This window comes from Triturus cristatus, chromosome 3_1, assembly GCF_964204655.1.
Source record: "Triturus cristatus chromosome 3_1, aTriCri1.1, whole genome shotgun sequence".
NCBI lineage: Eukaryota > Metazoa > Chordata > Amphibia > Caudata > Salamandridae > Triturus > Triturus cristatus.
In genome coordinates, this window is record NC_140583.1 from 26,737,634 (window position 1) to 26,762,216 (window position 24,583).

Consider the following 24,583-nt stretch of genomic DNA (forward strand, 5'->3'; position numbering starts at 1 on the left):
GGACCAGATGCTACCCAAGAGGAGGAGCAGTAGGGTTAAGGCAGTGCCTTTCCCCCTGTCTCAGATCACAGATTCCCCTCCTGAGGGAGGAGAAGCAGATCCTGAAGAAGGAACTGCCCCAGAGGGACTTGAACCTGATCAGGCTGAGTTCTTGGGGGCAGGGGGACCTTTCAGGAAAGATCTGAGCAAAGAGCAACAGTGCTGCCCCTCTCTTGAACCCCTCAGACAGCAGGCTGCTGCTGAGGCTGCTGCGAGTGCTAGTGGGTCCCATAAAGTTTATTGGGATGAGGGGCTCCTATATTCTGAGGCTAGAGATCCTATCCTTGGAGCCACCAGGAGGTTGGTAATACCTCAGAAGTTTAGGGGGTTCCTCTTGACCCTAGCACATGATATCCCTTTAGCCGGATACTTGGGCCAAAACAAGATCTGGGACAGGCTTGTTCCACATTTTCATTGGCCACATATGTCAGAGGACACCAAGGAGTTTTTGTCGCGCCTGTGTCACTTGCCAAGCCAGTGGCAAGTCAGGTGGGACAACAAAGGCCCCCCTGATACCACTACCTGTGGTGGGGGTACCCTTTGAAAGGGTAGGGATTGACATTGTTGGTCCCCTTGACCCTCCAACAGCATCTGGGCACAGGTTTATCCTGGTGGTAGTAGATCATTCCACCAGGTACCCAGAAGCAATTCCCCTCAGGAACACCACAGCCCCTGTAGTGGCAAGAGCCCTCATTGGAGTTTTCTCCAGAGTGGGTTTCCCTAAGGAGGTTATATCTGACAGAGGTACCAACTTCTTGTCAGGGTATCTAAAAGCAATGTGGAAGGAGTGTGGTGTCAATTATAAATTCACTACTCCCTATCACCCACAATGCAATGGGTTAGTTGAAAGGTTCAACAAACCCCTAAAGGGAATAATTAAAGGACTTCTAGAGAAGCTTAGGCGAAAATGGGACCTTTTACTTCCCTGCCTTCTGTTTGCATACAGGGAGGTTCCACAGAAGGGGGTTGGCTACATCCCTTTTGAACTTCTGTTTGGGCATCCTGTAAGAGATCCATTATGTTTGGTGAAGGTGGGCTGGGAATTACCTCTCAAACCTCCCAAACAGGATGTGATGGACTATGTACTTGGTCTCCGCTCCAGGATGGCTGAATACATAAAGAAGGCAACAAAAAACCTGGAGGCAAGCCAAGAACTACAGAAAACTTGGCATGACCAAAAGACTGTGCTGACTGTATACCAGCCAGGACAGAAAGTGTGGGTGTTGGAGCCTGTGGCCCCAGCAGCTCTCCAAGACAAGTGGAGTGGCCCCCATACAATTGTTGAGCAAAAGGGAGAAGTCACCTACTTGGTGAATCTTGGAACTCCCAGGAGCCCCCTTAGGGTGCTTCATGTCAACAGATTGAAACCATATGTTGACAGGGCTGACATGGGCTTGCTCGTGGCAACTGATGAGGAACAGGAGGAGGAGAGTGACCCTCTCCCTGACCTGCTCTCACAGAACCCTGATGATAGGTCAGTAGATGGTGTTGCTTTGACAAGCAGCCTCACTGCTCATCAGCAAACTGAATGCAGACAAGTTCTGCAACAGTTTAGACATCTGTTTAGCCTGACCCCTAGTCAGACTTCCTGGTGCACCCATGAGGTGGACACTGGAGACAGTCTGCCTGTCAAGAGTAAAATCTACAGGCAACCTGACCATGTCAGGGACTGTATCAGGACTGAAGTCCAGAAAATGTTGGAACTAGGCGTGATTGAGCCTTCAGTTAGCCCTTGGGCTAGTCCAGTAGTCCTTGTGCCTAAACATCATACCCAGGGTGGTAAGAAAGAAATGAGGTTTTGTGTAGACTACAGAGGCCTCAATGCAGTCACCAGGACTGATGCCTATCCAATTCCCAGGGCAGATGAACTGATAGATACTTTGGCCTCAGCCAAGTATCTTAGTACATTTGACCTAACAGCTGGCTACTGGCAAATCAAGTTAGCTGATGATGCCAAGGCCAAAACAGCATTTCAACCCCTGGTGGGCACTACCACTTTGTGGTGATGCCCTTTGGATTGAAAAATGCACCTGCCACTTTTCAGAGGTTGGTGAACAAAGTTCTGGCAGGGATGGAAACTTATTGCTCAGCTTATCTAGATGATATTGCTGTCCTTAGTTCCTCCTGGCAGGATCACCTGGTCCACCTCAGAAATGTTTTGGAGGCCCTGCAAAAAGCAGGCCTCACTATCAAGGCCACTAAGTACCAGAAAGGGCAGAGTCAGGTTGTGTACCTGGGCCACCTTGTAGGTGGAGACCAGGTTCAACCATTGCAGAGCCTTTTTGGGCCTGACTGGCCTATATGAGGTTTTTTAAGGGATATGGATCTATAGTGACCCCCTTGAATGATCTTACCTCAAAGAAAATGCCAAAAAGGTTCAGTGGACAGCTAGCTGTCAAAAGGCATTTGAAGACCTAAAGCAGGCCATCTGCACTGCCACCATCTTATAGAGTCCAGACTACACCAAAATGTTCATTGTCCAAACAGATGCTTCTGAGCTGGGTGTGGGAGCTGTACTGTCTCAACTGAATGATGAAGGTCAAGACCAGCCAGTAGCTTTTATAAGCAGAAGGCTGACCCCTAGAGAGAAACGTTGGTCAGCTATAGAGAGGGAGGCCTTTGCTGTGGTGTGGGCCCTGAAGAAGCTGAGTCCATACTTGTTTGGCACTCACTTCATAGTTCAGACTGACCACAGGCCCTTCCTATGGCTTAAACAGATGAAAGGTGAAAACCCAAAACTGCTAAGGTGGTCCATTTTCCTACAGGGGATGGACTATACAGTGGAACATAGACCTGGGACCCAACATGCCAATGCAGATGGACTCTCAAGGTATTTCCACTTAGAACACGAAGACTCAACTGGTCAAGGTTATTTTAGTATCCCTGCGTTGGGGGGGCAGGGGGGGGGGGTTGTAAAGGAGAGTAGAATCTGCACTTATGTAGCCCCCACTTTTTTTCTGATGTTAACACTGGTTTCTGGCTATAGTCTGGCTGGGTCCCTGCTAATCAGGGCCCCAGTCTCTCTGTTCTCTCTAAACAACTTGGAGTGCATATTAGATGCACTAGTGATTGGATACTGTGGTACCTTATGAGCCCCTAGTATATGGTACCTTAGGTACCAAGGGCATAGGTACTTCACAGGCCTACCAGGGGCTGAAGCATGTATTATGCCACCCCTGGGAAGCAAACTAAATCTGACACCACAGGCCTGCTACTGCAGCCTGGGTGAGGTAGTGTTAGCACTCCTCACTGAGGTATAGGTTCCCTATCAGTCACCCCTAAGGCAGGCCCTATCAATCCTGAGGGCACAGTGCTTGGTTTACAATGTGAGGGGGTGCTTCTGCATGAGCAGGGCCCCTCTGCAGCTGGCAGAATCTATTCTCTGTGGCTGTTTGTGGATGCGGTTAAACCATATACTCTTAAGTGCATTATAACCTAGCGGTAACTGCTAACTTTGGGATGGCTGCATCAAAACATGTTGTGTTTGGTGTCAAACGCCATGGAATCATACCCCCACCCAAGTAAGTGGTGTGGGAGTATGATCCCACCCTTCTAGAGGGATAGACATGTACTTACTGTGGAAACACGGTAGAAATCTGAAAGAGCCTGGCATCACAAAATGGATGCCTCCTGCTGCTGACTGAAACTCGGAGTGGAGGAGGCCCAGCAATAGGCATCCTGTCACAGGGAGGTGTCACCACCTTCCAGACAGGATTTAGTGTATTGGGGCTGGGTGGGTGCACACCTAGAGTGCTTTGAAGTCCTGCACTGGGGGAGCAGTAGGCTCCTCTGTGCATATGCCAGCTCAAACTGGTTCAGGGGCTGCCTGCCCCTGCTCTGGTGCAAAACTGGACAAAGGGAAGTGGGTGTAAACACCCACTCCCCTGACCCTCCCAGAGGAGTGGTCATAGAGCTAGTCCCTCCCTTTCCTTTAGTATAAGATAGGGAACCCTTGCCATTGCAAACTAGATATCCCTGGACGACGCTCTACAAGAAGAATCCTGGACCTTCGACGTTCCACTACCTTTGGAAGACTGAAGAATCTCCCTTGGAGACAAGGAGTGACTCCCCTGCTTGGCAGGCACCAAAACTTTGAATCAACGGTCGCAAACTTTCCCACTCCCGCCGGAGTCCGAAGTCCCTGCAGCCCCGGAAGTGGATTTCCTGACTTCTCGACGGCCATTGTGAGTCCCCAGCAAACCTGAGGCGAGTGGACCCCAGGAGTGACGAGGAACAGCAATACCCGGGTACCGTGCACTATTGTCGAGTGCAACTCCTTCACAACTTTCTACGAACTTGTGCATTGGACCACGTGTGGTTCCCTCAAAAATCAGAGGTTTACCTCGTCCCGAGTGACCGTGGGCTCCTGTGAAGCGAATCCTCATGAGGCGTCTTCACAATCCCTTGCCGGCTGGCTTGTGGATCCCCTGAAGATGTTTTCATTGCACCAAAGGGCTCCCCTGGTTGCTCCAGGCCTGCCCTGGCTTACCGTCCCTGGGTGAATCTCTCAGACCTTGCTGGTCTGCACCGTTGGCTTTCTTCACATTCCACAATACTTGCTGTTGCCAAGGCTTGTTGGCTCCAATCCGGTTGCCAACACCTCAGTAAGCTGCAGACTTTGTGGGAAACTCCGAATCCAGCTCCTGGTTGTCGTCGACGCCTCGTGGACCTTGTGGCTGACGAGTCAAGACACCCGTGAATCACCTGAAATCGCCCGACTACCGTGGGCATCCATCTTCCTGGCCCCGGGTCACTGGCAAGTGACTGTGAACACTGTCCCTTCTGCTTTCAGGTCTTCCTTCTTCTGAATCCAGCCTTGTATTGCACCGGACACTTCTCCAGTCTTCAGAAGCAGCAAATCTTCTTCGACTTCCATTGAAAACGACACCGCGACCCGACACCAAAAGACACCTATGTACCCGGCTTCCCTGGGTGAGGTAACTCATGCACTCCGGTGCTCCTGTGGGTGTTGGCCTTGAAGTACTTACCTTGTAAGTGGCTTGCTTGTAGCCTCTCCCGAAGTACCCTAAAACTTTAAAAATCCAACCGCGACTTGCTCCATTGAAATCAATAGGGAACCCACTGCTGTGTTCTCACACTGCACGCCTCTCCCATGGGTCCTTTACTTACCTGCCTTGGGTGGATTAGTGAGGCCCCAGCGCTTCTGAAGGCCCTAGGCCTTGTCCCCTTGCAAGTCGACATTCCTAAACCTCTTTTTTAGTATATGGTCTGGTATGCCCCTAGGGCCCCAGCCATATAAGTCCTTAACTTGTTGTGAAACATTGATTTGTGCATATATCTATTCATTGTGATTTTGTCTAACTGTCTGTTGTCTATGTATATTGTACTTTGCCTCCTTCCTGCTTGTAAAGCGCTCTGATACTCGCAAGAGTCTTGTCCGCGCTATATAAAACTTTCAAATAATAATAATAATAATAAAGAGATTAGTAGAGTGTGTCTAGAAATAAATACATATATATGTTATATATATACCTGTGTGGTGTCCTTTCATTTGGTAATTCAAGAGATTATAAGGTAAAACAAGCTGCTTTACATTCCTCAGAGACTTAGCCTGAAGGCTGCTCTCCACAGCTACCACTAGGATAGCTTTCTTTAAAAGGTTGTCTTAAACCTATCTACCATAAGAGTCGAATTGGACTGGTGCAAGGTGGCCACTATAACTATTGACTAGCATATGCCAGGCCAACTTCTCACAGAGTGCAAGGTTTTTGTCATTTTTAATGTATATTGAATTAATAAAGAATTGTTGTTGTTCTCATCTTTAAAGTAGAGAAACAGCGCCACCATGGGGCAGACTCACAAGTGCTGGTGTTGACAATGAATTGTGGGTGCCAAGCACCGGAAACCACTGGCTCAAATAAAGCGCTGTTTCTTTCGCTTGTTTCATGACTGGGGTTTGTAATCTGTAGTAGGGATACACAGCCTGTATTTGGGAGTGTTAGATCTGAGATTATTAAAGTCACAAACTCCACATCAGAAGTATTCTTTCTCTTTGATGTAATACATGTCCTGTTTCTTGGTGGTTGCTGTGTACCCTTTTGGGGGCCTAGTCCTGGCTTGTCTTTTGATCATGTTTGCTATGGGTTCATTTTCTTTTTCTGGTTCGAAAGCAATGAATCCATGAACAAGCTTTTCTCCTTGTGCTCGTGAAATGTCATGCAGTTTTTCAAAGATTCCTTTCTCTTTTGTGTTTTAGGGTTAGCTCTCCTCCTTGCCTTGTTCTTGTCTTCTCATTCTGCCTTCTATATTTATTAGTTCTGTGTCAGTGTCTTTTGCCCCCCTTTTGTTCATTGTGTATGAGGGATCGCCCACGGACTCTTTGCTTCTGTGCTTACTCATCCAGTCTTTCTTCACAGTCTGTGTCTTGAGTTCACATGTTTCAGACCCGTGCCCTCTTCCCACTTTCGTCACATCCTGCTTCAGCTGCCCTGCGTTGCCCATCTTGCATCGACCGGCTCTTCGAGCTCCTTCTGGGCTCTCGGTCCGGGGCATCTCCTCTTTTGGGGTGCTGCTGGGGTATCTGGACTTGCAGTATAGTGCCCTCACACCGTGCAAGTCGCTGCCCCCCCACTGAAAAGACTCGCAATGAGAGAGACCGCTTTGATGGGGGCGATTCATCCAAGGCGCAGCCTTTTATTCACACAGCATCAGAGAGAAATGAGAACCATGGTTTGTCGGACATTATTGTTATGCAAATACAGGACACAGGATCAGCGAATCAGCTCCAAGATTGTACAGGCAATACAGCAATTGTCTCCACCTTCCATTACAGCGCAACACTCCAGACTGCATAGTGCCAGAAGACCCCATCTCCTTATCCATCGCCCGTGCCCTCCACCGAAGGCATCGGGGAGACTATTGGCAAGCATCTCATAGTGGCAACTTCTCCTCCATCTCACAGATGGATGGGCCATACCCGCAGTTCCATAATAACACGTACACCAGGGCACTGCATAGCGCTCTGTCCCTGCTGGGGTACCTGTCACCAGGCAAATCCGCCCCTCAAATGTTCAACTCCAGGCATCCCGGGGTAGGACAGAGAGGTCCAGGACCACCAGCAGGTCAGCCCCCCTCCTGCCTGCCCAGTGCCTGCACAAAACAACACCTGTCCAAGGGGTCAGCTCAGTAAATGAGTCCAAATATTTGGGTAGCTCCGTTTTTCTGCAGCTGGAAATTCTGCCACAGGGTGAAGAGGTCACTGGCGAGCTCGCCCTCCCCCTGTCACCACTGGAAGGCTTCAGCAATGGCCCCTAAAATAGTACGAATGTCGAATGAAGAACTTGAGGCCCCCGATGACAAATGTACCCAATCACTTTGGGACAGCGCTCTATCCCCAAGACGCCTCTCTGTGGGTGCTTCCAGTAATATCTCTGCACCAGCAACTACCATTAGGTATATGGTCCATGACTGTCTACACAAGCACCATAAACTGTAGGCCATACCACCGCCCTACAGTGCACAATAGGACCACTCCAGATGCCATGTATCGATTTGATCTAGCAATGTAAATATTGTAGAAAATCACAGTTTCCTCCCAACTAGCAGGCTAACGTGCCCTTGCTCAACCACCTTCGTCCATGAATGGATGTTCTCTTCCGAGACCCTTTGGTATCCCCCTATTTGATCTAGAGCTTCTTACCCCACAGCTGGAGCACGCCACTGGCAGATTGATCTGCCTTCTTGAACCTGGAGTCAACTTTTTGCCTGATGGTATTAGCTGAGCCCACAAACCTCGGTCACAGGCCTGCACTCTCCCCGACAGCTCCTGCGATCCGCTGCTGCCTCTGGGCCCCTGACTCGTGGGTTCGAGCCTGCTGCCGCCTAAGTACTGCTCTCTGGTTTTTATTTGCACTTGTATTCCTGTTATTGCTGGGTCATTATTGTTAAGTATTGTGCCCTTTTCATTCTGTTTTTTTTCCTGATTTCACTTGCTCTGTTATCTTGACTCCGTCTTTTTTCTGCCTTCACTCGCTGTCCCCTCCCACACTTCCCGCCACTGCTACACAGCCCCTCCCCTCTCCCCGTGCCTGTTTCCCACCTCCCAGCTGAGCGTCCCTCCCCTCCCCTACATAATGCAGACCGCTGCGTGGTCGCGCCGCTGGCACACCGAAGACGCACCTAATGCAAGCCCGTCTGCGCCCGTCTGCGACCCGGACACGACCAGAGCCACCACTATGATTCTACCACCCTCAATGCACTCAACCCTGGAGGACACACTGGCTGAGTAAGAACCGCCCCATATACCACCCAGGGAGAGTTCTCGTGCAGAGCCTGCCACAGATCCTTCACCATCAACAAGGCCACCACCACCAGCGAAGGCCCACCCGACGCACACACCACCAACACCCAGACCTGCGTCCTCCTCAAAGTGCGCTCCCTGCACCGACATGCTGTAGAGATCTGGGACCTGATCGACACCCTCTCGCCCGACGTGGCCTTCTTCAAAGAAACCTGGACCAATGCCACCTCCAGCCCCGTAATCACCACTGCCATCCCAGACGGCTACAAGATCCAGAGAAAAGACCGCCTCCACCGCCCAGGAGGAAGGCTCGCCATCGCACACAAGACACCCCTCCAACTCTCCACATCGAGCACGAGCGACCCCCACTCCAACACAGAACACCTCCACTTCCAGATCCAGACCAGCCCCAGGACCACGCTACGCGGCACCCTCATCTACAGACCACCGGGCCCTCGCACCAATTCCGCAACCATCATCGCTGAGCTCGCCACACCCACACAATCACCTCCACAGACTACATCCTCCTCGAGGACCTCAACTTCCACCTCGACAACCACAACGACCTCTACCCCGCCACTCTCCTCGACAGCCTCGCCAACCTCGGACTGAAGCAGCTGGCTGATACACCCACGCACATAGCTGGACACACCCTGCACCCTATCTTCGCAGAAGGAACAAACATCCAGTTCAGTCCCACTACCCAGCTGCCCTGGAGAGACCCCCACTGCGTCCACTTCACCTTCAACACCACCGTCGCACCCATAACCCGCCCCGCTACACCCACAAAGAAACTGGAGCAAGATCACAGAGGAACTCCTCAACACCACTCTAGGCCAAGACTCCCCCAGCACCATTACTGACACCAACTCCGCAGCCACAGAACTCCACAGCTGGATCGCCCACTGCACAGACACGTTCGCACCCCTCTGACACCCCGCCGAGCAACGCCCACCAAAGGCCGCTTGGTTCACCATGGAACTACAGGAAGCCAGACGCTCATGCAGACATCTAGAGAAAACCTGGCGAAACCAGAAAACCACGGAAGCACGAAACAACCACCGGAGCGCCCTGAAGGAATACCACCAGTGCATAAGAAACACCAAACGGACCTTCATAAAGGACAAAATCCAGGCCAACGCGACAAACGCCAAGGAACTGTTCAGCGTCATACAACAGCTCACAAAGCCACCCAGCGAAGCCATGGACGTCACACCGTCCCAGCAACTCTGCGACAAACTCCGCACTTACATTCACTGCAAGATCAAGGACCTCTACGGACAGCACCCTGCCAACCATCGCTGCCGACCAACCAACGATGTTGACCTGGAAGCCAGTGACCATCGAACACATCCCCGCAACTATGCATGAAACCCACTCAGGAGCCCCCACGGACCCCTGCCCACCGCACATATTCCACAGGGCCACAGCCTCCATCGCACCCGAACTTGGACGGACCATCAACACCTCCCTCATGTCCGGCATCTTCCCATACGACTGGAAGCGTGCGGAGGTCAAACCCCTCCTCAAGAAGCCCACGGCCGACCCAACGGACCTGAAGAACTACCGGCCTATCTCTCTCCTCCCGTTCGCAGCCAAAGTCACCAAAAGACTCGTGAACGCCCAACTGACTGCCTTCATTGAAGAGAACTCCATCCTTGACACTTCCCAGTCTGGATTCTGCAGTAACCACAGCACCGAGACTGCTCTCCTCGCCGCCACAGATGACATCCACATGCTACTCGACCAGGGACACACCGCGACCCTCATCCTTCTTGACCTCTCCGCAGCCTTCGACACCATCTCTCATCGCACCATTGCAGCCAGACTTCACAATGCTGGGATACAAGAAGCCGCCCTCGACTGTATCCAATCCTTTGTCTCCGGCAGAACCCAGAGGATCAGACTCCCTACCTTCCTCTCCAAACGCACTGGCATCAACTGCGGAGTGCCCCAGGGCTCATCACTCAGCCCCACGCTCTTCAACATCTACATGGCCCCCCTCTCCGCCATCGTCAGACAGCATGGGCTCAGCATTGTTTCCTACGCAGACAACACCCAGCTCATCCTCTCACTCACAAAGAACCCCGACGGCACCAGACTCTGCTTCCAGGATGGAATGAAGAACGTGGCAGCCTGGATGAAAGACAGCTGCCTCAAGCTTAACTCAGAGAAGACCGAGGTCCTCATCCTTGGACCCTGCAACTCGGCCTGGAACAACTCTTGGTGGCCCTCTGCCCTCGGGTACCAACCCACTCCTACAGACTATGCACGCAACCTCGGCATCATCCTCGACTCTTCCCTCTGCATGAACCGCCAGGTCAACACCGTCGCTTCCACTAGCTTCAACTGCCTGCGCATCCTCCACAAGACCTTCAAATGGATCCCCCCCAACTGCAGGAAGACCATCACCCACGTCCTCATAACCAGCAGACTGGACTACGGCAACACCCTTTACACTGGAATCAACAGATCCCTCCTTCACAGACTCCAGACCATCCAGAATGCCGCCGCCAGACTCGTCCTCTGGACTCCACGCCACGAACACGACTCAACACCTACGAGATCTTCACTGGCTCCCTGTCAAGAAGAGGGTCACTTTCATAGCTCCTAACTCACGCCTACAAATCCCTCTACAACATCGGACCCAAATACCTCAACGAGAGACTATCCTTCCACGTACCCAAAAGGAACCTCCACTCCGCCGACCTCGCACTGGCAGAGGTCCACCGGTGCCGCAAGAACAGAACAGGCGGGGGGGGCTTTCTCCCACATCGCAGCCAAGACCTGGAATGAGCTATCAGTGAACATCAGACGCTCCCCAACCCTGCATACTTTCAGGAAGGACCTCAAGACCTGGCTCTTCGACTGATCCAGAACTCCCCCCCCCCCCAGCGCCTTGAGACCCTCACGGGTGAGTAGTGCGCTTTAAATCCCTGATTGATTGATTGATAGATTGATTGAAACAGCGTGAAACATATTCTCTGTATCGCAGGGTTCATCTTTGCAGTGAATGATACCGCACCTTGTGGCATGAACCACTTGGCCATATTGACCCAGGTATGATCTCCAACCGAATCCAGGTTTCCATTCCAAAGGGTTGACTCACTTCTTGTCCTGTAGGGCCTCAGCAAATCCCTACTCCCACCCGTCTATCAGAGGACGGTCATAAAATTGAGCCTCGTCTGATAATGGCTCCCAGTACTACACCGGGCACACCAATGACTAGATAACAGACTGAAGATTTGTTGCTCTACGTTCTTCGACTCCATCCACGAGCATCCTTATTCATTCCCCAAAGGGGAGGGGGTGGAGTCCTTAGACCTGCTCCTTGGTCATACACCTGTAGTGTCAGTCAATGGACCTTTGGACCCCGAAGGAAAGCAACTGATCATACAAGGGAAAGTTAGTTCTACCCATTACCCCAGAGACACTCTGGTGGGCAACCCAATGCCGCCCTCTGGTACCGCTTGGAAACCTCTGCTCCAACCTCTCTTGTTCAGCACCAACCTCAGCTGAGATTAGATGGCAACATTGTGACCAGAAACCCTTCCCCTTATTGTGTCTCCTAACTGGACCCATCATCCGAACTGAGTGACCGGCCCTGTGTTGCAGGCAACCTCTTGTACAGTGTCTGGACAGAAATAAGAACTGCGCCTGGAGCCGACGAATCACAGGATCCGGCTACGAGGAGTCCCATATGCCCTACACTCACAGAACATTAGAATCCGATGAGTCACAGGCTCCGGCTACAAAGAGTCCCATACGCCCTCCATTCACAGGACATTAGAGACCGATGAGTCATAGCCTCCGGCTGCGAAGAGTCCCATACGCCCTCCATTCACAGGACATTAGAGACCGATGAGTCACAGCCTGAAGAACCAGAACCAATTGGGCCTGGCGGCGCAGGGTACGCCTTAATCTCCTGGGTTCTCCTGCTTCAGCTAACAGAGACATGGGGACACTCTGTCTGCGTAAAAGATCAGATTTTATTAGCTGCAGCTAGTACAGTTGTCCTAGAAGTACACACGGTATGTTCTCAGGAGACTGCCACTTCACTCCGTGGCGCACAATCTTTTATAGTACATAGGTGACATATACATTAACCAAGAACACAACTAACACATACATAGAGGACCAATAAGGTGAGGTTAAAGACAAATCATGTCCAATAGAAAAGGTTGAAAAACAAAGATATCGAGTAACTCGAAGAAGCCTCTCCTCCAACTATGTTTGCCATCCCTCCCACAGGTTAAGGTATTAACATGTCTGTAACTGGTTTGCAGGTGGCGAGATACGTTTGTGTGTTTTTGGGGACAGTTGTGAAATGAGAGAATACGAGCGGAGGACAGCGAAGGCCAGAAGATGAGATAAAGTCAGAAGAGAATAGTGTGAGCCAACAGATAGTTAAGACAGGGATTAGGAAAACCAGACAGGGATTAGTGTACTCGGCCAGTATCTAACACCAGCTTCGTAAACAGAGGCACAAGGCTATTTTGACACAATATTGCAGGAAAAGCAGAAAAGACTTCGTTCGTCGTGCTGCCTAAGTGAGGGCAACACAAAATGGCGGCAGAGCACAAAATGGCGGCTCAATGCGATCGTGATCGAAAATCGAATTTCCTCAAGCCTCCGGCTGCGAAGAGTCCCATACGCCCTACATTCACAGAACATTAGAGACCGATGAGTCACAGGCTCCGGCTGCGAAGAGTCCCATACGCCCTACATTCACAGGACATTAGAGACCGATGAGTCACAGGCTCCGGCTGCGAAGAATCCCATACGCCCTACATTCACAGAACATTAGAGACCGATGAGTCACAGGCTCCGGCTGTGAAGAGTCCCATACGCCCTACACTCACAGAACATTAGAGACCCTCACAAGCTGACCTGCATGTGACAGAGGCCACTCTTTATGTGGGAGACGGTGCGTTGTCCTTCCACGGTTACGACTCATGGTCAGAGGTCCCTCAGGCCTAGGAAAAGGCTGACCCCATTGTGATAATGTCATGCATGTTTCAGAACTTTCCACCTATGACGAAGCCGTAAATTGTACCTCTTTACTGCCTACACCATGACCCACACTCAAGAGCTGGACCACATCATTCCATGGCGCGTCTTGGTATCCTGTTCAACACCTGGTGGCCTTGGTAGGCCCTACTAACTCCTTCACAGCTGTCCACTGGTGACGCTGTATCTCATGTTGGTCTGTGGACTCTCCTTCCACCCCCTAGGCATGTTATTTCTCGCCAAACCCTTACAGCACGCAAGGCTTGTGATGGCCATATCAGGGACGCGAACTGCAGAGGATGTTTCACCGCCCCTGGTGACTAGTCAGGCTTCTTAACCAGCTTCAAAGAGTTCACCGGCCAGCCTACAAGATAACCTGATACCCTGATCTATGCCATGACTTTGGTGAGTAGCCCCGAACCTCGCCAACCAGTTCATTTACAGATATTGTCCATGGGGGTGGGCACAGAAAGTTCCCACCGCTGCCACTGAAAAATGCAATACATTTAGTTCCGAACAGACTCGGACGGTAACTCCAGCTGTTGGTTTGAAACATCGGGTGTGGAGGGTGGGGGGCATCCTATTGCTTGCACCCTAAAATAAAAGGCATACTTTGTACCACCAGGCCCGTTAGCTAGAGGAGAGTCCGGACTGACAGCAACGGAACCGGGCACTGACCTGAACTGACGTCATCACCGGGTTCTTCTCCATGGCCCACTTGGGGCGTGGAACGGTGCAAGGAGCGCAGTAAACTCCCTGCTACGCTCGTTTCCTATTGTGCTCCTGGGGAGGGGGGGGGGGGTAAACAGTCATCATTAGCTGCGTGGTGTGACTTTTCTCATGCTTCATCAGTCAACCCTGCTGCATAACTTGGTTTCCCTTGCCTCGTAATTCGAAGAGGGGACCGAATCAGACATGTGACTGCCTCCGCCCCAGCCCTGCCAGCATAAACGACAAGAGCCTTCCGCGAATCTCGCACCGGCTCTGCAGCCTTCACCTCTTTCATAGGGCACTGAGAATCTCTCTCATGCCTGGATCTATTCACTCTCTTCGCTACCACCAAAGCCGTGTTTGGGTGTAAACATGGCTGTGCCGGTGATACAAGATAACAAGCATCGAAAATACAATAGGTCTTGCCTTTGATCAAGTTAAAGCCATTTGCTTTGCTAATGGTATTGTATAGCAAAGCAAATGGCTTTAATTTAATCAAAGGCGAGACCTATTGCATTTGCAATGCTTTTTTTTTTTGTGTGAGTTCGGACTGCCTGCATGGTACCTGCCAAACCCAGCCGTATTCCTCAGAGTTGGTGAAACGGCTGCCGTCATTCCTTCTCATGAGGACGAAAGTGGCTTGCTGGTGACTACAGTGCACCGACGGGAGTATGGTAGTAAGAAGGGGAAAATAATCTGTCAAATTATGTGCCCTGTTGTGAAAGAGTTTTACCCCAGAGATGTTTTTTTTTACAAGAATGCCATTACAGTGCAGCGCCAAGAACTGATGAAACGCACACAGGTACAGCGCCAAGCACTCATGGTAATAACACACCTTCGTGTTAATTGCAAAGCGATGCAAAGTTTTATATTTACCAGTTTTCAGTCAATCCTTATCTTGGATATTTTGCAATAATGAAACGCCAAGTTTAGCAGTTCCATGGCCTGCATCTGTGTTACTCAAGATAAAACGTATAGAACGCAGGCTTTGAAAACAGTTTATCTTTCCATATGTACTCTCGAGAAGAGCCGCAATCTCTCCAAATTTTATCTCTTCAATGCAGAACTAATGCTGGAGTCTGATAGTAGCAAGCTTCAATGTGCTCATGCATGTAAACGCCGTCATGCACAAAGGTGCGCTGGCTATATGTGTAGTGTGAATGTTTAACCTGCTGTATCGCACTGCAAGCATGGGAAATAAATGAGGGCTTGTATCTAGGCAGTAGAAGAAACCTACAAAGAGAACTTAATTTCCTATCATCCATCTGCACAGAAAGGGACGTCACTGGATTTCCGATCATCCATCGTACAGGAAGTGACATAACTGGTTTCCTTTTCCCGCCCACGGCACCCTGCACTCCTCCTCTTTCCCTCAAACTACTTAATGGCAGCTGCAAAACGGATGATAAAAGGATGTGTGCAGCAGGCACAGCTGCGCCTATCTGCACCTGCACCGTGTCCAGCACCAGGGACCCTGGTTCTGTCCCAAGCCCCAGAACCGTGCTGCACTCCTCTGTGCTTTCAGGCCTGGCTGCCGCTCACTGCACTGCTGCCCCACTGCACCACACAACGATGAACGAGAGTTCACGTGTCTCCTGCAAGTTCTTATGATCAACCACTCCTACGCCAACAGCATCCAGCAGCCCACTTGCCAATAGCTCAAACTCGCGAAATGCGACACCTATTGCATTACAAATGCTTGTTTTTTCAACTGTGGGAATTACAGGAAATAAAAGAGAAGAACTTTTTAATTAAAAAGTTGTTAAGAAAAATACAATTTACTCTTTGTGAGAAGTTGGCCTGATATATGCTGTCCACTAGTTCTAGTGGACACCTAGTATAGGTCCAAACAATCCCTTATGGTGATATGTTAAAGACAACCTTATGTGAAAGCTATCCTAGTGGTAGCTATGGAGAGCAGCCTTCAGGCTAAGTCTTGAAGGAATGTAAAGCAGCTTGTTTTACCAGTCTATAATCTCTTGAATGATCAAATGAAAAGACAATCACACCAGGTATATATTTAAAATATATGTATTTAAGATAAAACACACCCCTCTAGTCTCTTTATGAGGCTGGAGTTTGAAGTACTTAAGTTACAAGTCAGTATTCAACAGTAAAAGCACAACATCTTTGGACCCTAGGGGCGTACCAAACCATATACCAATAAAGTGCTATAAGAACCACGACTGAACTAGACATAAGGCCTAGAGCCTGTAGAAGTGCTTGGATCACAAGGAATCACCCAATGTAGTGACACAGGGGACCCACGGGGGACGCGTGCAGTGTGATAACACAGCCGCAAATCGCCGTTAACTTCTATGGGGAAAGTTGCGGTTGAAAATTAAGAGTTTAAGGACACTTAGAGGATGACTACGAGTGAACCATTTTGGACTTAGACGTGTCTAGGGCCAACACCCATGGGAGCACCGGAGTACTCGTTACCTCACCCAGGGAAGCTGGGTGCATAGGTGTCAAATGGTGTCGGGTCGCGTCGCTGTTTTCAATGGAAGCTGCTCAGGAAGTGCTGCTGCCGTGAAGAGGACAAGTGTCCGGAGAGATCCAAGCCTGGATCGAGGATGGAAGGAACCTGAAAGCAGAGGTAACAGAGTCTGGGTCACCTACCAGTGACCAGGGACACGATAGTCCAATGCCCACCGATGTCGGGTGCTTCAGGTGAGTTGACGGGCGTCTTGATTCTTCAGCCACGAGGTCCAGGAGGCGTCGACGATGACGAGAAGCTGGATTTGAGCTGTCCGACGAAGTCTTTCGAGTGCTGCGGTGTCGGTGACTAGATTGGACCCAACAAGCCTTGGCTACGGCAAGTCACTTGGAAATAGAAAAAGGACATCGGTACAGACCAGCAAGGTCTGGGGGACTCACCCAGCAAGGGTAAGTCAGGGCACATCTGGAGCAACCAGGAAAGTCCAATCAGAAGAGGAGTTGCCTCCATGGGGACCTACTAGCCAACGGGCTAGCGATCGCGAAGGAGCCTCGAGCGGTCGCACTTGAAACTGGCCCACGGGTCACTCATGGAGTGGAGTCCAGCAATCTTCTGTGCAGGAGGTGCTCAAGGCTGGGGCTACTCGGACCCCAAAGCACAACTTCAAGGAAGACCAGGAAGATGATGGAGCTGCAAATGTTCACGGTGTCCTATGTTGGGAGCCAAGGGACTTGCTTTATGCAACATGTGATCACTCTGCAACATTGATTGAGACCTTGACAATGTGTATTTTGTCTACCTGTACTTGCTCAAGGATTTTACTTGTCCTAGTGTACTGCTTTACATATATCTAAATGCAAAATAAAGTTAAAAAAAAAAAGTTCACGGTGTCCAGGGGTCACGGTTCCACATCACCCACGATAGCCATGGGCCTCAGCTTTGCTGTGGACTCAGGTTAGCCTCGGGGAAGTCTGGAAATCCACCTCTGGGGATGCAGAGACTTCGGCGTCCGGCGGGAGCTTCAGAATTGCAGACCGGACAGTTGCTTCTTTGATGCCTGCCAAGCAGGGGAGTCACTCCTTGACCCCAAGAGAGATCTCTTCAGTCTTCTAGTTAAAGTAGAACATCGAAGGTCCAGGATATATGTTGTAGAGTTTCGTCCAGGGTAATCTAAAGTCGCAAGGACTGGGTTCCCATACTTATACAAAGTTTGGGGGTTGGACATACTCTAGGGACCCACCTATGGGAGGGTTTGGAAAGAGGGGTGGTTACACCCATTTCCTTTGTCCAGTTTCACGCCAGAGCAGGGGCAGGTAGCCCCTGCAACCAGTTTGAACTGGACTATGCACAGGGACACCAAGTGTGCCCCCAGTGCAGGACATCAAAGCACCAAAGAGTGCTCCCACCCAGCCCCAATACACATCTGCCTGTCTGGGGAGGTGGTTACACCTCCCTGGGACAGGAAACCTATTTTCCAGTTCTCCCCTGCCGGAGTTTCGGTCAGCAGCAGGAGGCCAGACCCGTGTCTGTGGCAGTGGCATCCATTTTGTGATGCCAGGGCTGTAGAAAGTCTTTACCGGGTAGACCAGTGTGAACATGTCTCTCCCTCTAGAAGGGTGGAATGCTACCCCGTCGCCAGAACTGGCGGAGGGGGTAGTATTCCAAAGTGTTTGACACCAAACACGACATGTTTCTGTGCAGCCAGTCCAAAGTTAGTATTTACCGCGAGGTTATAATGCACTTAAGAGTATATAGTCAGGCTGCACCCCAAACAGCATCAGAGGAGGTACTCCGAACGCTGCAGAGGGGCTCTGCTCATGCAGGGGCACCCTCTCACATAAAAACCAAGCACTCTGCCTTCAGGATTGTTAAGGCCTGCCATAGGAATGACTTATAGGTTTTCAATGTGTGTGCAATGGTAGTGATATAGGTAGCCTATACCACAGTAAGGGGTGCAAGCACCACCTTACCCAGGCTGCAGTAGCAGACCTATGGTGTCATTTTGGAGTGCTTCCCAGGGGTAGCATAATAAATGCTTCAGCCCCTGGTAGGCCTTTAGGTACCTATGCCCTAGGTACATAGTATACCATATACTAGGGGAATATAAGGCACTCCAGAATCCAATTATAGATGTACCTAATGTACATGGAAACCATTTTAGAGAGGAAGCAGCTAGGCTGAGGTCGTGATTAGCAGGGCCACAGCCAGACTAAGGTCGAAAAACAGTGAAGCACCAGCAAAAAGTGGGGGTACCCATGTGAAGCAGATGCTACTCTCCTACACAACCCCCCCCCCCCCTCAAACGCAGGGACATTAAAATAACCTTGACCAGTTGAGTCTTCATGTTCTAAGTGGAAATACCTAGAGAGTCCATCTGCATTGGCATGGTTACTCCCAGGTCTTTGTTCCACTGTAAAGTCCATCCCCTGTAGGGAAATGGACCACCTAAGCAGTTTGGGGTTTTCACCCTTCATTTGTTTTAGCCATGAGAGGGGCTTATGGTCTGTCTGAACTAGGAAGTGAGTACCAAACAAGTATGGCCTCAACTTCTTCAGAGCCCAAGCCACAGCAAAGGCCTTCCTCTCAATGGCTGACCAACATTTCTCTCTAGGGGTCAGCCTTCTGCTTATGAAAGCTACTGGCTGATCCTGACCTTCATCATTCAGTTGTGACAGTACAGCCCCTACCCCCAATTCAGATGCATCTGTTTGGGCAATGAACTTCTTGGAGTAATCAGGACTCTGTAGAATTGGAGCAGTGCACATGGCCTGCTTCAGGTCATCAAATGCCTTTTGACAGCTAACTGTCCACTTAACCTTTTTGGGCATTTTCTTAGCAGTAAAGACATTCAGGGGTGTCAGTATTGATCCATACCCCTTGACAAATCTCCTATAGTATCCAGTCAGGCCTAAAAAGGCTCTCACCTGAGTCTGGGTGGTTGGAGCAACCCAGTCCATGATGGTCTGGATTTTGCTGGATGTTGAACCTTGCCTCCACCTACAAGGTGGCCCAGGTACACAACCTGACTCTGCCCTATCTGGCACTTGGTGGCCTTGATAGTTAGGCCTGCCTTTTGCAGGGCCTCCAAAACATTCTTTAGGTGGACCAGGTGATCCTCCCCGGTGGAGCTAAAGACAGCAATATCATCTAGATAAGCTGCACTGTAGGCTTCCAGACCTGTGAGAACTGTATTCACCAACCTTTGGAAAGTGGCAGGTGCATTCTTCAAACTAAAGGCCATCACCACAAATTGGTACTGCCCACTGGGGGTCGAAAATCCAGTTTTTGGCTTTGCATCATCAGCTAGTCTGATCTGCCAGTAGCCAGCTGTCATGTCAAATGTGCTAAGGTACTTGGCTGAGGCCAAAGTATCTATACGCTTATCTGCCCTTGGTATTGGATGGGCTTCAGTCCTAGTGACTGCATTGAGACCCCTGTAGTCCACACAAAACCTCATCTCTCTTTTCCCACCACTGGTGTGAGGTTTTGGCACAAGGACCACTGGACTAGCCCAAGGGCTATCTGAGGGTTCAATCACTCCCAAATCCAACATTTTCTGGACTTCTGTCCTGATACAGTCCCTGAAATGGTCAGGTTGCCTATAACTCTTATTTTTAATAGGCAGACTGTCCCCAGTGTCCACTTCATGAGTGCACCAGGTAGTCTGACTTGGGGTCAGAGAAAACATGTTTCTGAACTGATTGAGCACCTGTCTGCAATCAGTTTGCTGCTGGGCAGTGAGGCTGCCTGCCAAGGCCACACCATCAACTGACCCATCATCAGGGTTCTGAGAAAGCAGGTCAGGGAGTGGGTCACTCTCTTCCTCCTGTCCCTCGTCAGTAGCCATGAGCAAGCCCATGTCAGCCCTGTCTACATATGGCTTTAGCATGTTGACACGGAGAACCCTGTGGGGACTCCTGGGAGTTCCTAGGTCTACCAAGTAAGTAACCTCTCCCTTCTGTTCAACAATAGTCAATCAATCAATCAATCATAGCATTTGTATAGCTCGCTACTCACCCAGAAGGGTCTCAAGGCGCTGGGGGAGAGGGGTCCGTTACTGCTCGAAGAGACAGGTCTTGAGTTGCTTCCTGAAGGAGAGATGGCCCTGGGTCAGCCGAAGGTGGATGGGGAGGGAGTTCCAAGTCTTGGCTGCCAGGTAGGAGAAGGATCTTCCTCCGGCGGTGGCTCTGCGGATGCGTGGTACGGCGGCGAGGGCGAGGCTGGTCGATCGTAGCTGGCGGGTGGGCGTGTAGAAGGTCAGGCGGTTGTTGAGGTACATGGGGCCCAGGTCGTGGAGAGCCTTGTGTGCGTGGGTGAGGAGCCTGAACGTGATCCTCTTGCTGACGGGGAGCCAGTGCAGGTCTCTCAGGTGGCCGGAGATGTGGCTGTGTCGGGGGATGTCCAGGACGAGTCGTGCGGAGGCGTTCTGGATGCGTTGGAGTCTTTTCTGAAGTTTGGCTGTGGTTCCGGCGTAGAGGGTGTTCCCGTAGTCCAGTCGGCTGGTGACGAGTGCCTGGGTGACCGTCCTCCTGGTTTCGGTGGGGATCCATCGGAAGATCTTACGGAGCGTGCGCAGGGTGTTGAAGCATGATGATGAGACGGCGTTGACTTCTCTGGTCATCGAGAGGGAGGAGTCCAGGATGAAGCCCAGGTTGCGTGCGTGGTCCGTTGGCTTGGGAGTGGTGCCCAGGGCAGGGGGCCACCAGGAGTCGTCCCAGGCGGAGGGCGATGATCCCAGGATGAGGACTTCCGTCTTGTCTGAGTTCAGTTTCAGGCGGCTGTTCTTCATCCATTCGGCGACGTCTTTCATCCCTTCTTGGAGGCTGGTTCTGGCGGTGGCGGGGTCGTTGGTGAGGGAGAGGATCAGCTGGGTGTTGTTGGCGTAGGAGATGATGTTGAGGTTGTGTTGGCGTGCGATGGCTGCGAGGGGGCTCATGTAAATGTTGAAGAGGGTTGGGGTGAGTGATGATCCTTGTGGTACGCCGCAGATGACTTCGGTGGCGTCGGATCTGAACGGGGGAGGCGGACTCTCTGAGTTCTTCCGGCGAGGAACGAGATGATCCACTTCAGTGCCTTCTCTTGGATCCCGATGTTGCTGAGGCGCTGTACTAGGGTGCGGTGGCAGACAGTGTCGAACGCTGCAGAGAGGTCCAGGAGGATGAGGGCCGCTGTTTCTCCGTTGTCGAGCAGGGATCTGATGTCATCGGTGGCTGCGATCAGTGCGGTCTCGGTGCTGTGGTTTGCTCGAAAACCGGACTGCGAGGGGTCGAGGGATCCGTTCGTCTCGAGGAAGGCGGCGAGCTGTCTGTTGACGGTCTTCTCGATGACTTTGGCAGGAAAAGGGAGGAACGAGATGGGGCGGAAGTTCTTGAGGTCGGTGGGGTCCGCTGTTGGTTTCTTCAGGAGGGCGCTGAGCTCGGCGTGCTTCCAGCTCTCCGGGAAGGTGGCGGTGTGGAAGGAGGTGTTGATGATGTCCCGGAGTTGGGGTGCGATGATGGAGTCGGCCTTGTTGAAGACGTGGTGGGGGCAGGGGTCGGTTGGAGATCCGGAGTGGATGGTGTTCATCGTGCGGGTGGTGTCTTCGGTGCTGACCGGGGTCCAGGCGCAGCGGGTGGTGGTGGGGGGCGTTGGTTCGGCGGTTGGGTGCGTGGTTGGTGTGCCGAAGCTGTTGTGTATGTCGGCGATCTTGCGGTGGAAGAACGAGGCGAGTGCGTCGCAGAGGTCTTGTGAAGGAGTGATGTCATTGTTTCCGGCGCTGGGGTTGGAGAGCTCTTTGACGATGCTGAAGAGTTCCCTGCTGTTGTGGGCGTTGTTGTCCAGTCTTTCTTTGAATGCTGTCTTCTTGGTGGTGCGGATCAGCTGGTGGTGCTTGCGGGTGGCGTGCTTGAGGGCGGTCATGTTGTCTGTGGTCTGGTCGTGGCGCCAGGCTTTCTCGAGGGTGCGGCAGTTCTTCTTGGATTCCTTGAGTTCATCGGTGAACCAGGGGGCTTTCTTGCTGCCGGGTCTGCTGGGAGGGTTCTTCAGTGGTGCGAGGGCGCAGGCGGTCAGCCACTGTGTGAGGTTGCTGGCTGCTTCGTTGGGGTCCGTTGTGCTGGCGGGAGGGTTCTGGCTGAGGGAGGTGGTGAGCTGCTCGGTGGTGATCTTGCTCCAGCTCCGGCAAGGAACCTGTTGCGGGTGGTGGTGGGTCGTGGTCCTTCTGAAGCTGAAGTGGACGCAGCTGTGGTCAGTCCAATGATGTCCGGTGGAGTGGCTGAAGGAGATGTGCTTGCTGGAAGAGAAGACGGGGTCAAGCGTGTGGCCGGCGTAGTGGGTGGAGGTGTTCACCAGTTGCTTGAGTCCGAGGTTGGCGAGGTTGTCCAGCAGGGTGGTGGTGTTGCAGTCCTTGTTGTTCTCCAGGTGGAAGTTGAGGTCCCCTAGGAGGATGTAGTCAGCGGAGGGGAGCGAGTGCGGGCTGATGAAGTCTGCGATGTCTTCGCTGAATTGTGTGCGTGGTCCTGGGGGTCTGTAGATGAGGGTGCCTCTGAGGGTCGTCTTGGGGTCGGTGTGTATCTGGAAGTGGAGGTGTTCGGCGGCGGTGAAGGTGTCGTCGGAGTTGGTCGTGATGCGGATGGTGTTCTTGTGTACGATGGCGATGCCTCCTCCGGTCTGGTTGACACGGTCCCTCCGGGGGATCTTGTATCCGTCCGGGATGGCTGTGGCGATGTCGGGCGCTGAGGAGGCGTTGATCCAGGTTTCTGTGAGGAAGGCGACGTCTGGCGATGTTGTGTCGAGGAGGTTCCAGAGTTCGACGGTGTGTCTGTGGACGGAGCGGGTGTTGAGCAGGATGCACTTGAGGTTGTTGTTGCTGGTGTTCGGCTTGGGGTCCGCTCCATTTGCCTTGGAGAGCTGCTGGGGCCACAGGCTCCAACACCCACACTTTCTGTCCTGGCTGGTAAACAGTACAGCCTTTTGGTCATGCCAGGCTTTTTGCAGTTCCTGGTTAGCCTCAAGGTTTTTAGTTGCCTTTTTCATGAACTCAGCCATCCTGGAGCGGAGACCAAGTACATAGTCCACTATGTATTGCTTTGGGGGCTTGAGAGGTAACTCCCATCCTTCCTTCACCAAACACAATGGACCCCTGACAGGGTGACCAAACAAAAGTTCAAAGGGGCTGTAGCCAACCCCTTTTTGTGGCACCTCCCTGTATGCAAACAAAAGGCAGGGCAAGAGAATGTCCCATCTTCGCCTAAGCTTTTCTGGGAGCCCTTTAATCATGCCCTTTAAGGTTTTGTTAACCCTTTCAACCAAACCATTGCATTGTGGGTGATAGGGTGTGGTGACCTTGTAAGTCACTCCACACTCCTTCCACCTTGCCCTTAAGTAACCAGACATGAAGTTGGTACCTCTGTCTGATACCACCTACTTAGGAAAACCCACTCTTGAGAAACCTCCCAACAGGGCCCTTGCCACCACAGGTGCTGTAGTGGTCCTAAGGGGTATAGCTTCTGGGTACCTGGTAGCATGATCCACTACCACCAGGATAAATATGTGCCCAGATGCTGTTTGGGGATCCATGGGACCAACAATGTCAATCCCTACCCTTTCAAAGGGCACCCCCACCACAGGTAGTGGTATCAGGGGGCCTTTGTAGTGCCACCTGCTTTGCCACTGGCTTGGCAGGTTACACAGGAGCAACAAAACTCCTTTGTGTCTTCAGACATGTGGGGCCAGGGAAAGTGAGGGACAAGTCTGTCCCAAGTCATGTTCTGGCCCAGGTGACCTGCTAAAGGATATCATGGGCTAGGGTCAATAGGAAGCCCCTGAACTTCAGAGGTCTAACCAATCTCATGGTGGCACCAGGCTTGGGGTTTCTACACTCTGAGTACAGGTGTCCATCATCCCAATACACCTTATGGGTACCACTAGCACTACCAGCAGCCTCAGCAGCAGCTTGCTGTTTGAGGGGTTCAAGAGAGGGGCAGCTCTGCTGCTCCTGGCTCAGATCTGCCATGGAAGGTCCCCCTGTCCCCAAGAACTCAACCTGATCAGGCTCAAGCTCCTCTGGGACAGTTCCTTCTTCAGGACTGTGATCATCTCCCTCAAGAGACTGATCCTCCTTCTGAGTCTGGGGGGAAGGTTCTGCC